At 43.5% G+C, this 14,278-nt stretch overlaps 1 protein-coding gene across 3 annotated transcripts in view; it reads right to left on the bottom strand.

The window, feature by feature from the left end:
* LOC129824998 (heparan sulfate glucosamine 3-O-sulfotransferase 5) overlaps window positions 1-14,278 on the bottom strand; it is a 70,947-nt gene that overhangs the window by 30,932 nt on the left and 25,737 nt on the right. The window contains exons 2-3 of one of the 3 annotated variants that reach the window (XM_055884626.1): window positions 11,301-11,377; window positions 10,997-11,163 (exon numbers count right to left, since the gene is read on the bottom strand). The exons of 1 other annotated variant lie outside the window; for it this stretch is intronic. The gene's annotated coding sequence lies outside the window, so the exon portion shown is untranslated. The remainder of the gene's footprint in view (window positions 1-10,996; window positions 11,164-11,300; window positions 11,378-14,278) is intronic. One more of the 3 variants, XM_055884625.1, reaches the window with a different exon arrangement.

Below are 14,278 nucleotides of genomic sequence, written 5' to 3'. Positions count from 1 at the left end.
TCAAATATAATTATTATTAGGGGCGGCAGGTAGCCTAGTGGTTAGAGCGATGGGCCAGTAACCGAAAGGTTGCTAGATCAAATTCCCGAGCTGACAAGGTAAAACTCTGCTGTTCTACCCCTGAAAAAGGCAGTTGACCCACTGTTCCTAGGCAGTCATTGTAAATAAGAATTTGTTCTTAACTGACTTGCCTAGTTAAATAATAAATAAAAACATGATGTAGTTAGAAAGGTAAAAACAGTCAAATGTATTGCTTGATTTTAAAATGTATGCATTAATGCATACATGGCTCTCTCTGGGAAAGTCATCAAAATGGACAAATTTAATGATATTAAATATCGGCCTAAAATATCGGCCATTTGACCCCCCAAAATAGGTATCGGCATTGGCCCTAAAACAATCCATATCGGTCGTTCTCTAGTATGTATCCAATCCCCTACATGGGCGAGAGGATGCACAGTATAATCCTCTATGTAAAAACCAGACAAGAGTATTATTAAAAACAATATTTTTGGGCTGAGAATGGAAAACAAGCAACGTGTGATTTCCCATCTGGGGTACAGAGCCTGCAAGCCATCAAAACAGTTAATTAATCACCTGTGGAAGTGGACCGTTAACACTACATGTTGCTATATACTCTCGAACCTGAACTAATCTACACTGCTCAAAAAAATAAAGGGAACACTTAAACAACACAATGTAACTCCAAGTCAATCACACTTCTGTGAAATCAAACTGTCCACTTAGGAAGCAACACTGATTGACAATACATTTCACATGCTGTTGTGCAAATGGAATAGACAACAGGTGGAAATTATAGGCAATTAGCAAGACATCCCCCAATAAAGGAGTGGTTCTGCAGGTGGTGACCACAGACCACTTCTCAGTTCCTATGCTTCCTGGCTGATGTTTTGGTCACTTTTGAATGCTGGCGGTGCTTTCACTCTAGTGGTAGCATGAGATGGAGTCTACAACCCACACAAGTGGCTCAGGTAGTGCAGCTCATCCAGGAGCCATCAATGCGAGCTGTGGCAAGAAGGTTTGCAGTGTCTGTCAGCGTAGTGTCCAGAGCATGGAGTCGCTACCAGGAGACAGGCCAGTACATCAGGAGACGTGGAGGAGGCCGTAGGAGGGCAACAACCCAGCAGCAGGACCGCTACCTCCGCCTTTGTGCAAGGAGGAGCACTGCCAGAGCCCTGCAAAATGACCTCCAGCAGGCCACAAATGTGCATGTGTCTGCTCAAACGGTCAGAAACAGACTCCATGAGGGTGGTATGAGGGTCCGACGTCCACAGGTGGGGGTTGTGCTTACAGCCCAACACCGTGCAGGACGTTTGGCATTTGCCAGAGAACACCAAGATTGGCAAATTCGCCACTGGCGCCCTGTGCTCTTCACAGATGAAAGCAGGTTCACACGCACATGTGACAGACGTGACAGAGTCTGGAGACGCCGTGGAGAACGTTCTGCTGCCTGCAACATACTCCAGCATGACCGGTTTGGCGGTGGGGGGTCAGTCATGGTGTGGGGTGGCATTTCTTTGGGGGGCCGCACAGCCCTCCATGTGCTCGCCAGAGGTAGCCTGACTGCCATTAGGTACCGAGATGAGATCCTCAGACCCCTTGTGAGACCATATGTTGGTGCGGTTGGCCCTGGGTTTCTCCTAATGCAAGACAATTCTAGAGCTCATGTGTCTGGAGTGTGTCAGCAGTTCCTGCAAGAGGAAGGCATTGATGCTATGGACTGGCCCGCCCGTTCCCCAGACCTGAATCCAATTGAGCACATCTGGGACATCATGTCTCGCTCCATCCACCAACGCCACGTTGCACCACAGAATGTCCAGGAGTTGGCAGATGCTTTAGTCCAGGTCTGGGAGGAGATTCCTCAGGAGACCATCTGCCACCTCATCAGGAGCATGCCCAGGCGTTGTAGGGAGGTCATACAGGCACGTGGAGGCCACACACACTACTGAGCCTCATTTTGACTTGTTTTAAGGACATTACATCAAAGTTGGATCAGCCTGTAGTGTGGTTTTCCACTTTAATTTTGAGTGTGACTCCAAATCCAGACCTCCATGGGTTGATAAATTTGATTTCCATTGATCATTTTGGTGTGATTTTGTTGTCAGCACATTCAACTATGTAAAGAAAAAAGTATTTAATAAGAATATTTCATTCATTCAGATCTAGGATGTGTTATTTTAGTGTTCCCTTTATTTTTTTGAGCAGTGTATTTCAACTCAAACTTTATTTCTGCCAAATGCTAGTCTCTTACACAAAACCTGGTGTAAAATCTCTTACTATCATACTGTCTCCTACAATTGGATACTACACTGCAAAAATGTTCATCTTATCTAGATAACTCTTACCATTTGAATGCATTGACTGGATGTCTGAACAAAGTTGATTATCTTAGTGCGCTCGCAGATAATATTGCTTATTTAAAGCTGAAAATGGCTTGATTCTCTTGATGCATTTTCTGGGTAAGTAAAATCAACTCAAATCAAGTAAATGCATTTTCTTGGTGAGCGAGATCAACTCAAAACAACACATTTTTACTTAAGATAATTCATCTCGTTTTAAGATATTCTGACTTGTACCTAAGATCATTTATCTTGGTAGGATGTCAAGTCAGTGCTCCCGAGTGGCGCAGCGGTCTAAGGCACTGCATCTCAGTGCTAGATGCGACACTACAGACACCCTGGTTTGAATCCAGGCTGTATCACAACTAGCCGTGATTGATAGTCCCATAGGGCGGCACACAATTGTCCCAGCGTCGTCCGGGTTTGGTCGCTGTAGGCCGTCCTTGTAAATAACAATTTCTTCTTAACCTTTATTTAACTAGGCAAGTCAGTTAACTTAAAAATACAAATTAATTCTAATGTTAAGCAATATCTAGGTAAGATCAACATTTTTGCATTGTAGGTCTATGGCATGTGAAAAACACTGTCATAATACTATGTCAGAAGAACACAGTCATAAAACTCTCTCACACGTATCTGTGCTGTCCTTCAATACATTCTCTTAAAAGCTTATACAGCACGGCACCTCTCAAGCAAAATGATGACAATAACCTCTACACACACACAATGTAATTATGCCAAAGTATTAAAGGCAAAGGCCGTGTTCGAAGGGCAGTGGTTTATGTATCTATTTTGCCACCGTGTACTGTACCTTCGCCCTGGTGGCAGTAGTTTATCATGTATACAGCGAAGGTGACTGTGGAACACCAGCGTGTCATCTGGCCACACGCTGGATGTGTTTCTCCGATGACCTCACCCCGTTCCCCTCATCATTTATGCATTGCTCCTGTCTTTTAATATCAACTTCAATTATTACCCGACACAGCCAGGTTGCCTAGCACCGGGATACAACAATATGAAGCCACATTGCCTGGAGGGAGCAAAGCAAAGGCTCTTAATATTGCTCTGAAATTGGGTTGGATCATCACCATTCCACTGCAATTTATGACACACATCCGAATGATCAGAAATATGGAGATGATTACAGGCGTTTTAATTGTAATGCTTTGTGTCAATAGAAATTACTGTGGTGTTGCAACACTTATTTCAGTATTGTTTGGTTGAATCTAATGTATTTTATAATATGGCAATATGGCATATTAATGCAATACGTATGGTTAAATAATAAATATAGTGCATTCAGAAAGTATTCAGACCCCTTCACTTTTTCCAAATTTTGTTACGTTACAGCCTTATTCTAAAATGGATTCAATAGTTCCCCCCCCCATCAATCTACACAGAATACCCCATAATGACAAAACAAAAACAGTTTTTAAATTGTTGAAATATCCCAAATTTGAAATATCACATTTACATAAGTATTCAGACCCTTTACTTAGTACTTTATTGAAGCACCCTTGGCAGCGATTTCAGCCTTGAGTCTTCTTGGGTATGACGCTACAAGCTTGGCACACCTGTATTTGGAGAGTTTCTTCCATTCTGCAGATCCTCTCAAGCTCTGTCAGGTTGGATGAGGAGTGTTGCTGCACAGCTATTTTCAGGTCTCTGCAGAGATGTTCGGAATCTGGCTGGGCCACTCAAGGGCATTCAGAGAGACTTGTCCCGAAGCCACTCCTGCAATGTCTTGGCTGTGTGCTTAGGGTCTTTGTCCTGTTGGAAGGTGAACCTTCGTCCCAGTCTGAGGTCCTGAGCGCTCTGGAGCAGGTTTTCATCAAGGATCTCTATGTACTTTGCTTCGTTCATCTTTCCCTTGATCCTGACTAGTATCCAAGTCCCTGCTGCTGAAAAACATCCCCACAGCATGATTCTGCCACCACCGTGCTTCACCGTAGGGATGGTATTGGCCAGGTGATGAGCGGTGCCTGGTTTCCTCCAGCTGTGACGTTTGGCATTCAGGCCAAAGAGTTCAATCTTGGTTTCATAAGACCAGAGAATCTTGTTTCTCATGGTCTGAGAGTCCTTTAGGTGCCTTTTGGCAAACTCCAAGCGGACTGTCATGTGCCTTTTACTGAGGAGTGGCTTCCGTCTGACCATCGGGTTCTTGGTCACCTCCCTGACCAAGGCCCTTCTCCCCTGATTGCTCAGTTTGGCCAGGCAGCCAGCTATAGAAAAAGTCTTAGTGGTTCCAAACTTGATGGAGGCCACAGAGTTCTTGGTGACCTTCAATGCTGCAGAAATGTATTGGTACCCTTCCCCAGACCAATGCCTAGATACAATCCTGTCTCAGAGCTCTACCGATAATTCCTTCGACCTCGTGGCTTGGTTTTGGCTCTGACATGCACTGTCAACTGAGGGACCTTATATAGACAGGTGTGTGCCTTTCAAAATAATTTCCAATCCGTTGAATTTACCACAAGTGGACTCCAATGAAGTTGTAGAAACATCTCAAGGATGATCAATGGAAACAGCATGCACCTGAGATCAATTTCAAGTCATAGCAAAGGGTCTGAATACTTATGTAAATAAGGTATCTGTTTTTTATTTTTAATACATTTGCAAAAATTTCTAAAATTGTGTTTTCGCTTTGTCATTCTGGGGTATTATGTGTAGATTGAGGAGGGGGAAGAAGTATTTGATCCATTTTACAATTAGGCTGTAATGTAACAAAATGTGGAAAAAGTGAAGGCGTCTGAATACTTTCCGAATGCACTGTATTACTAGCATCTATAACAACCTGAAAATCTTATTGTTTGAGGGGGAGGTCTGGATTTTCATGAGAAGAACCCCCTGACCAGCCCAGTCTAGGTGGGATCAACTCCATTTGCTTATTAGCAGAGACTGATGGATCCTCCTTGATTCCCCTTGAAGTGTGGCGTAATGGGGTTCATATCCACTCTCTTTTCCTCTTAAGGGTACCATCTGACATTTCCATGCTGTACAGCACACCGAGATAGCATCCCAGCAAATCTGTACTACGGCTCCTATGTTAGTCATTTGTGCTACATCAAGCTTTCACAAAGGGGCCAAACTACTCTCCTTCAGTGAAAGCACTGGGCAACTAACAGGCCTTGAATGTACACTAACCTACAAAGCAAAAGTGCTTCAGCACCAGGCCCTTGTGGGAAATGGGCTCCAACAAAAGAATAACCTCCATTCCGACAGGCAGGCAGCATCTACATAGTCATTCTCTGGTTCTCCAACCTTTAACCAGTCTGCTGTTATACATGGTGAAATAATTAAAGTCCTAGCTGTGTTGCCGAGGCGCGGCTCTTGTTGCATTGCACTGGGAGCAGCTATTGATTTCAGCGTGTCTTCTGCCTCGGAGTGTGGCCCAGCTCTGCCCTGCAAGCTAAAAGGAAACACCATCGATGCACAAATAACCCTGCCCAACAATATCTTCTATTGTGTTTGGATGAACCACTGCAGCGCCTGAACGTGAGAGCGGCACAGCAGTAGTGCAGACCCTTGGTATTTCTGCCGGAACATTTAGGGCACAACAGGATGGCCGATGGCTGCCTTTGATAGCACTAATTGAACACTTCAGGGCTGCCGTTTGCATAGAATTAGAGGTAATTACTGTTAGTGCCATTTGCTTGTGGCCAGTCACTTACATCGGAGAGAGGGGGTGTCAGTGAGGTCACCGGAGGTAATACACATAGACAAGGCCAAAATGATGACTCCGCAGATGAACTGCAGAGGCTGAGGCTGTCCTAATATGGACACCGTACACCTGCTATGAACCTGCGGAGGGCAGGAAAGGACAAGATGCAGACCTGGCCATAGCCAATGCTCCAAAAGGATAGCTAACGATCTTATCCCTCGATCGTGATTCAGCAGCCAGCTGAGCATAAACAGAGCAGAAAATGCAGACTTCATAATGCCATTGTCCTTCAGCTGGTCTTGTCTAAGTGATAATGATTCAGCTAATGAAAATGGAATAAATGATGTATGTTTCTCTTTTATACAATTAGCCTCAAGCTGTTGTCACATTTCCGCCCAGTTTAGTAGGCCTAGCACAGACGGGGCATGAAAATAACTCGACTGAGGAGGGTGGGAATCGGAAAGCTCAGGTTCGAATAATTTCATGTGTATTTGATTTCTTTTCCCCATAATTGCTCTCATCTGTCACCACGCTCAGGACAGCTTACAGAACTCCATTTAGATCCCTTCCTTCCTGCTCCTTAGTTGTTGTGCAAAGCATTCTGGGTAAACGTGAGATAAATCCCTCCAGTTTCAAAGAGAAATAAGGAGTGTTGATAGGTAGGCCTCCGTCTCACAGATGCCTGTACTTTATGACGGATGACATGAGGACGGAAGAGAGAAAATGATTTCTCTGGTAGATCTGAGAATTTAAATTCCAGCCCCCTTCAGTTGCGGGGCTAAATCCGTCGTGACGGGTGATAACTGAAACATGCTTGAACAGTCGGAAATGTGGTTCCAGAGCTGAATGAGTGAGTGTCTGTGAGATGAAGCTTATCTCACGTTCTTTCGGCGGATTCCACACACTTAGCAAATTAACTTTATACATATGCAGGTAAGTCAGAACTCAGACTGTAAGCGTTTCTCTACAACGCGCGCAGTAGAAATCATTCCCCAGCTGTCTGCTACACAGCAGGGCTGCTGCAGGGCCTTGCTTGGATTAGACTCCAGTGGGAGAAGCTGCCTTCCTTCCCTCCCATCAAAGTGCTTCTCACTTCCTCCAAGTTGTCAAACTTAGCCTGTCTTCAAACTTTCAAGTAGTTACACAACAGAAGAATCCCTGCAAATTGATGAAAGCTCAAACTAAATCCGCTCTGCATAAAGATGTGGGTTGAAGATATTACTGAAGTTATGGAACAATACTTATGAGTCAAAAGTTATGGCAAAACTGAAAATATACTGAATACAATCTGATCAGAAGCTTCTTTCAACACATCAAAACAAACTTTGTAAGGCTCATCTGTATCACATATAGACATGTAGCCAATAAACATGTCCCCACTGGCTAATAGTAAACTGACTACACACTACCTTTATTTGATATCTGGTGAACAACAACAACACTACTGGCCAATAAAGTGTTAAGGCAAGTCGTACAAGCTGATATGCGCAAAGTTTTATTTACGATAATAGATTTATAATAATTTGGTGCTATTTTAGTGTGGAACTGTCACTTAATCTGAAAATAAGCCTACAAAACAGGGATGGTGCCGACACATCAGCAGAGATATGAGAGGTGGGCTTAATCGTGCAGCCCAGGAATTGTGTAAACAGAGACGATTCTTATCCTATACTAAAAGAGAGTAGGGGAGGTGAGAAAAAGAGAGAGAGAGTGAGTATAAAAGAGAGGGGGTAGAGAAAGGGAGGGAGAGGGAAAAGAGAGCGGTAACCAGGGAAGATTGATGGACGAGTGTGGGGGAGATTTAGTGGCCTGTCACCCCCCAGCCCAGGCAATGCTCATACCCCACCACCACTCACAGTGTGTGTGTGTGTGCCAAGGCAAGCAGCAGGGCTTGCCAACCATCTCCCTTCTCAACTGTTGACAAGTGAATTCGGAACAGGACAAAGTCACCACCAAGGACAGGTAACCTGCAGTGACATAAAAAGTAACCTAGACCAGACAACAGGGTCAGCCATTCCTTCTTACTTCCTGTTCACTACACACGTTAGGCAACAATACATGTCCTGTGACCAGACAACTTTCACCGACAAACATATGCAGTAATTCAATTACCACACATGAACATACAACACTCACCATCTATCCTGTTTCAGGATTTTTTTCAAGACTACATCTAATATTAATGGTATATTGTTTTTGTAATTATGAAGGAACCTTGCTTGAGCTAAATTAAGCAGAAACGACAACCACGGGAAGCCTTTTAAATGTGGAACTGTAAGATAGCACACCATAGTAAAGGTCTATGAGTGTGAATTAAAGGACTGACACATCTGTTTACCTCACACTCAGGGAGAGACTCATTCACCTCAAGCAGGCATAAACAAATAGACTGGCATCAGGGCCGTTGCCATGTTCTGAGTTTTAGTGACGTGCGGAGGGGGACAGCATAACAGCATTTCTATACAATTTAAAAACTCAAAAATGTTATTTGGAGAACGGCAAAAACAAGCAAAAAACACATTGGTTGCTGTAGCTTCATTCACCTCAGTCGATCTACAAACACATAACCTATTAGCTATACAATTACCCGCTACACATCAACTCGGGATTAAAAAATATAATTGAATATGTACAGAGGGATCTTAGCAGAAAAAGCAAATATTAACAAAAGGTAAACAAATATGTTTGCTTTACAGAACTTTTTTGGTTGCAGTTTTAGAGGAAAACTGATGATACACAACCAAGTTTCTAAATTGCACCTTGTGTTTTCTACTATTCTAACTCTCAACAGTAAGTTGAGTCCCCAACTGGGTTCCTCATTTTTTATTTTATAGAAGAAGAAAAAAATGACAGAGATCCGGACCTCTGTCCTCATATGTAGCTACTACCCTGACCGGCATACACCAGAGCATACAGTGCATTCGGAAAGTATTCAGACCCATTCCCCTTTTCCACATTTTGTTACGCTACAGCCTTATTCTAAAATGGATTAAATACAAAAACATCCTCAGCAATCTACACACAATACCCCATAATGACAAAGCGAAAACAGGTCTTTAGACATGTTAGCATATTTATTACAAATTAAAAACAGACATACCATATTTACATAAGTATTCAGACCCTTTTCTATGAGACTCGAAATTGAGCTCAGGTGCATCCTGTTGCCATTGAGTCCACCTGTGGTAAATTCAATTGATTGGACATGATTTGGAAAGGCACATACCTGTCTATATAAGGTCCCACAGTTGACAGTGCATGTCAGAGCAAATACCAAGCCATGAGGTCGAAGGAATTGTCCGAGACAGATTGTGTCGAGGCACAGATCTGGGGAAGGGTACCAATACATTTCTGCAGCATTGAATGTTGCTAAGAACACAGTGGCTTCCGTCAGTCTTAAATGGAAGAAGTTTGGAACCACCAAGACTCTTCCAAACTGAGCAATCGGGGGAGAAGGGCCTTGGTCAGGGAGGTGACCAAGAACCCAATGGTCACTCTGACAGAGCTCCAGAGTTCCTCTGTGGAGATGAGAGAACCTTCCAGAAGGACAACCATCTCTGCAACACTCCACCAATCAGGTATTTATGGTAGAGTGGCCAGACGGAAGCCACTCCTCAGTAAAAGGCACACGACAGCCTGCTTGGAGTTTGACAAAAGCCCCCTAAATAACTCTCATACCAGGAGAAAAAAGATTCTCTGGTCTGATGAAACCAAGATTGAACTCTTTGGCCTGAATGCCAAGCATCACATCTGGAGGAAACCTGGCACCATCACTACGGTGAAGCATGGTGGTGCCAGCATCATGCTGTGGGGATGTTTTTCAGCGGCAGGTATTGGGAGACAAATCAGGATTGAGGGAAAGATGAACGGAGCCAAGTAGAGAGGGATCCTTGATGAAAACCTGCTCCAGAGCACTCAGGACCTCAGACTGAGGTGAAGGTTCACCTTCCAACAGTACAATAACCCTAAACACACAGCCAAAACAACACAGGAATGGCTTTGGGACAAGTCTTTGAATGTCCTTGAGTGGCCCAGTCAGAGCCGGGACTTGAACCTGATGATATCTCTGGAGAGACCTGAAAATAGCTAAGCAGCGACGCTCTCCATCCAACCTGACAGAGCTTGAATGGCTCTGCAGAAAAGAATAGGAGAAACTCCCCAAATACAGGGGTGCCAAGCTTGTAGCGTCATACCCAAGAAGACTCAAGGCTGTAATCGCTGCCAAAGGTGCTTCAACAAAGTACTGAGCAAAGTGTCTGAATACTTATGTAAATGTGATATCAGTTGTACTAAAAACCTGGTTTTGCTTTGTCATTATGGGGTATTTTGTGTAGATTGATGATGGGAAAAAACGATGTAATTCATTTTAGCATAAGGATGTAACGTAACAAAATGTGGAAAAAGTGAAGGGTTCTGAATACTTTCCGAATGCACTGTACATCTGTACTGTGTTAAGTGTCTTAGCACACGAGAATAAAACAGAACTCATCACTAGAACATTGGACATTAGCATAAACACTAGCACTTTTTGCAGGGAAGATTCAGGGGGAAATAATTCCTTTATAACTGCACTACTTGTATACTGAACAAAATATTAACGCAACATGTAAAGGGTTGGTCCCATGTTTCATGAGCTGAAATAGAAGATCTCAGAAATGTTCCATATGCACAAAAATATTATTTCTATAATTTTGTGCACACATTTGTTTACATCCCTTTTAGTGGGCATTTTTCCTTTGCCATAATAATCCATGCACCTGTCAGGTGTGGCATATCAAGAAGCTGATTAAACAGCATGGTCATTACATAGGTGCACCTTGTGCTGGGGACAATAAAGGGCCACTCTAAACTGTGCAGTTTTGTCACACAACACAATGCCACATGTCTCAAGTTTTGAGGGAGCGTGGATTGGCATGCTGACTGCGGGAATGTCCACCAGAGCTGTTGTCAGAGAATTTAATGTTAATTTCTTTACCATAAGCCACCTCCAATGTCGTTTTAGGCAGTACGTCTAACCGGCCTCACAACCGCAGACCACGTGGAACCACGCCAGCCTACGACTTCCATATCCGGCTTCTTCACCTGCGGGATCATCTGAGACCAGTCACCCGGACAGCTGATGAAACTGAGGAGTATTTCTGGCTGCCCAGTCGTGAAATCCATAGATTAGGGACTAATTCATTCATTTTAATTGACTGATTTCCTTATATGAACTGTAACTCAGTAAAATCTTCAAAATTCTTGCATATTGTATTTATCATTCTGTCCAGTATACTTACATAACTCAATTACTATGCTTTTAATGCCACTTCTCTCTCCGCTGAAACAGTCTCGGCCCGCCAAATATCCGGACACCCTGGAAACAAGAGGTTTTTAAGTATGATTCAATTTGTCATTCAGACACCATTATGTAAACAAATGGGCCACGCTGGTGTGTTGCACATTGAGTGAACAACCTTGTGATTACTGTAGCTTTCACCTTGAACCCAAATGACCATAACAAAAGCAACAAGCTTGCCTGGCCTGCTAGCTACAGCCATTCTCCCAGACAATAGGAAGAGTATGTTGGCTTGGAGCCCCGAGTCTCAGAGAAGAATTCAATACAGACATAAAAATCCCCCCACCTTTCTCTTCATATTATGTATTGATTCTCTCTGGCTTTGAGCCTGTCCGTAATTTATTCCATGCAGACTGATGCAACGGGACTATACTCAATCACAAGAATATTATAACATACATTTGGAAAGGGGGGCTCCATAACAATCAATAAGAATCATACACTGGTCTCTCTCCACTCCAGCCCTATGGAGTAGGAGCAGAAGGATGGAGATAGGAGGAAGGCAGCCAATGTTGTGATTATAGAATACTCTGACCCTGAAGGCCACGGGGTAAAAAGGTCAAATCCCTTGGGGGGGGGGGGGGGGGGGTTGTTGGTCTGCCCTCAAGGAATGCACAGTACTTCAATCACTTAAAATAGTCATATATGTTAAGGGCACGTATAAGGCCACTGAACTGTGTCCTCCCTCTGGTATCAGTGGATCCATGGAGAATATTCCTCCTGTAAGATCCTCACACCCTGCCAGCAACAGAGCTTATACAATGTTAGGAACGGGAATGTGTTTGCCAAGCGGCGCAGAACAAATATTCATTTAACTTATGCAAATAGGCACACGAGTAGATTCATTTTAATAATTAAAAAAGCGACAGCTCTGCATGCAACAGATTGCCGGGCTTGTGAACTCGCCGCGTCTTACACCTCCCTAATTATGAACCACAGTCTTGTGTTTTGATGAGGTAGAACAGAACCTGTGAAGCATGCACAGCAATACAGGATACGCCGTAGATCACTACGCTCGCCCATAGAGATGATAACAATCTTCACACCGCTCACTGGAGCAGCGTTGATTTCTGCTGTGAACAATTTCCATCTCCTCCCCTTTCATCTTCCCGCTCTCCACTTCCACACTATCTCCCTATACAATACCATTACATGTAATTGAATGTAGAGCACAAAAACATGTGCACAGGCAGCGGTCTTTACGCTGAGGTAATAAACACAGCAATCCGTTCACCTCCTTATCTCTTCCCCCGTGCGCCTCCATATCCCTTCCCCCCTCCTCATCTTAGAGGTAGTGGAGGTGGTATTCCTCAGAGCAGTTCCCCATCAGTAGGTTTTACTGTCTCCTCCAAGAGGCGAGCGGTACAGAGGGGTTATCTGCAGGGCCAGTGGAGAGGTAATACAGGAGGACAGGAGATAAGAGTCTCTGTCTGTCTGTAGGGGGTGAGGCTGTGGAGCTTTCAACCCTGTTGCTACATTTGCGAACAGGACTCTTCTTCATCCCAATCATACACAAACACTCTAAAACGTTTACATGTTAGTGATTTAGCAGACGCTCTTACTCAGAGCAACTTTAGTGCATACATTGTCATACTGGTCCTCCGTGGGAGTCGAACCACGCTCTACCAACTGAGCCACACGACAGCCGCACACAAAGAGATGCTGTTTATGAGTGAGTTCATGTTTATGTGCTTACTCAGCACTGTCAGCACTTCGTACTCAACACTTCTTCCTATTTCCACTCAGCACTACAACAAACACTGCAGCAGTAATGAATTTTATTTTATTTTATTTTACCTTTATTTAACTAGGCAAGTCAGTTAAGAACAAATTCTTATTTTCAATGACGGCCTAGGAACAGTGGGTTAACTGCCTGTTCAGGGGCAGAACGACAGATTTGTACCTTGTCAGCTCGGGGATTTGAACTTGCAACCTTTCGGTTACTAGTCCAACGCTCTAACCACTAGGCTACCCTGCCGCGTAGGACAGTAGGAAAGTGTATCTATAGGTTTGCATTGTTGTTATTATTAACGACTTGGGTCTTTTTTAATGTTGAGGAACATTTCACTTTCTCTGTTCATAGGACTAACAACAGGAACTTGTGCATGAGGCAGAAATAATGTGGTGTGACTCGAGTTTCGCCATCATCTGGAAGACAGTGTCCCTTAGTGGTAAGGGAGAGCGGAGGGACCCTCTCCGCTGAGACTAACTATCAGACGCAGGCACCAATTATTTAAATGCATGCTCACTCAGCTGTGCTTCACAAGTAATACAACAACAGATATATTACCAGTGTGATCATATAGCCTACCTCAAATGTTTAAATATATATTTAAATGGCCCTAACAACAATGCATTGGCAGGGCAATTCAAGCTAAGCCAATATATGGTGATAATGTATTGGGCCTATAGCTTACTGGACAAACCTAATTTCTACAGTACTGTTTATAATTGGTTAATGTTGCATAGGCTTATGGTTTTAAAGTCATATATAAAAAAAAATCTGAGAGGTAGATTTTGGCTTGCATTTTGACTCAACGTGATCTTGACCGGTGTGGCGTAAACAATCAAAGCTGCAGTAGGCCTAAATGGAAATAGACCATTGCCATATATGGATCCTTGCCATTTACTTTGAACTGGACTGTGTTTAAAGCATGAACGGTCGTTAGTAGATGCACTTGTTTTGAGATCAAAGTGAGAGCTGCATGTAGCCACGGGTGCACATTTTGTTCATATCTTTTGCTAGATATTGAGTTATTAGCCCAGTTATAGATCATTTTAGTCAGAAATGGGGGAGTGGTTGCTTCCTACAAGAGCACAAAATGAGTGCATTTCTAGCCATCTTTGAAAAGCAAGTCAGGTAAAGACTGCATTTTCTTTTGGTCTTAAAGGGGCAGTGTTGTATTTTGAGACAGGCTT

The sequence above is a fragment of the Salvelinus fontinalis genome, chromosome 27, assembly GCF_029448725.1.
Source record: "Salvelinus fontinalis isolate EN_2023a chromosome 27, ASM2944872v1, whole genome shotgun sequence".
Lineage (NCBI taxonomy): Eukaryota > Metazoa > Chordata > Actinopteri > Salmoniformes > Salmonidae > Salvelinus > Salvelinus fontinalis.
Note: the sequence above shows the minus strand (reverse complement) of the source record. Positions and strands in the feature narration are given on the sequence as shown.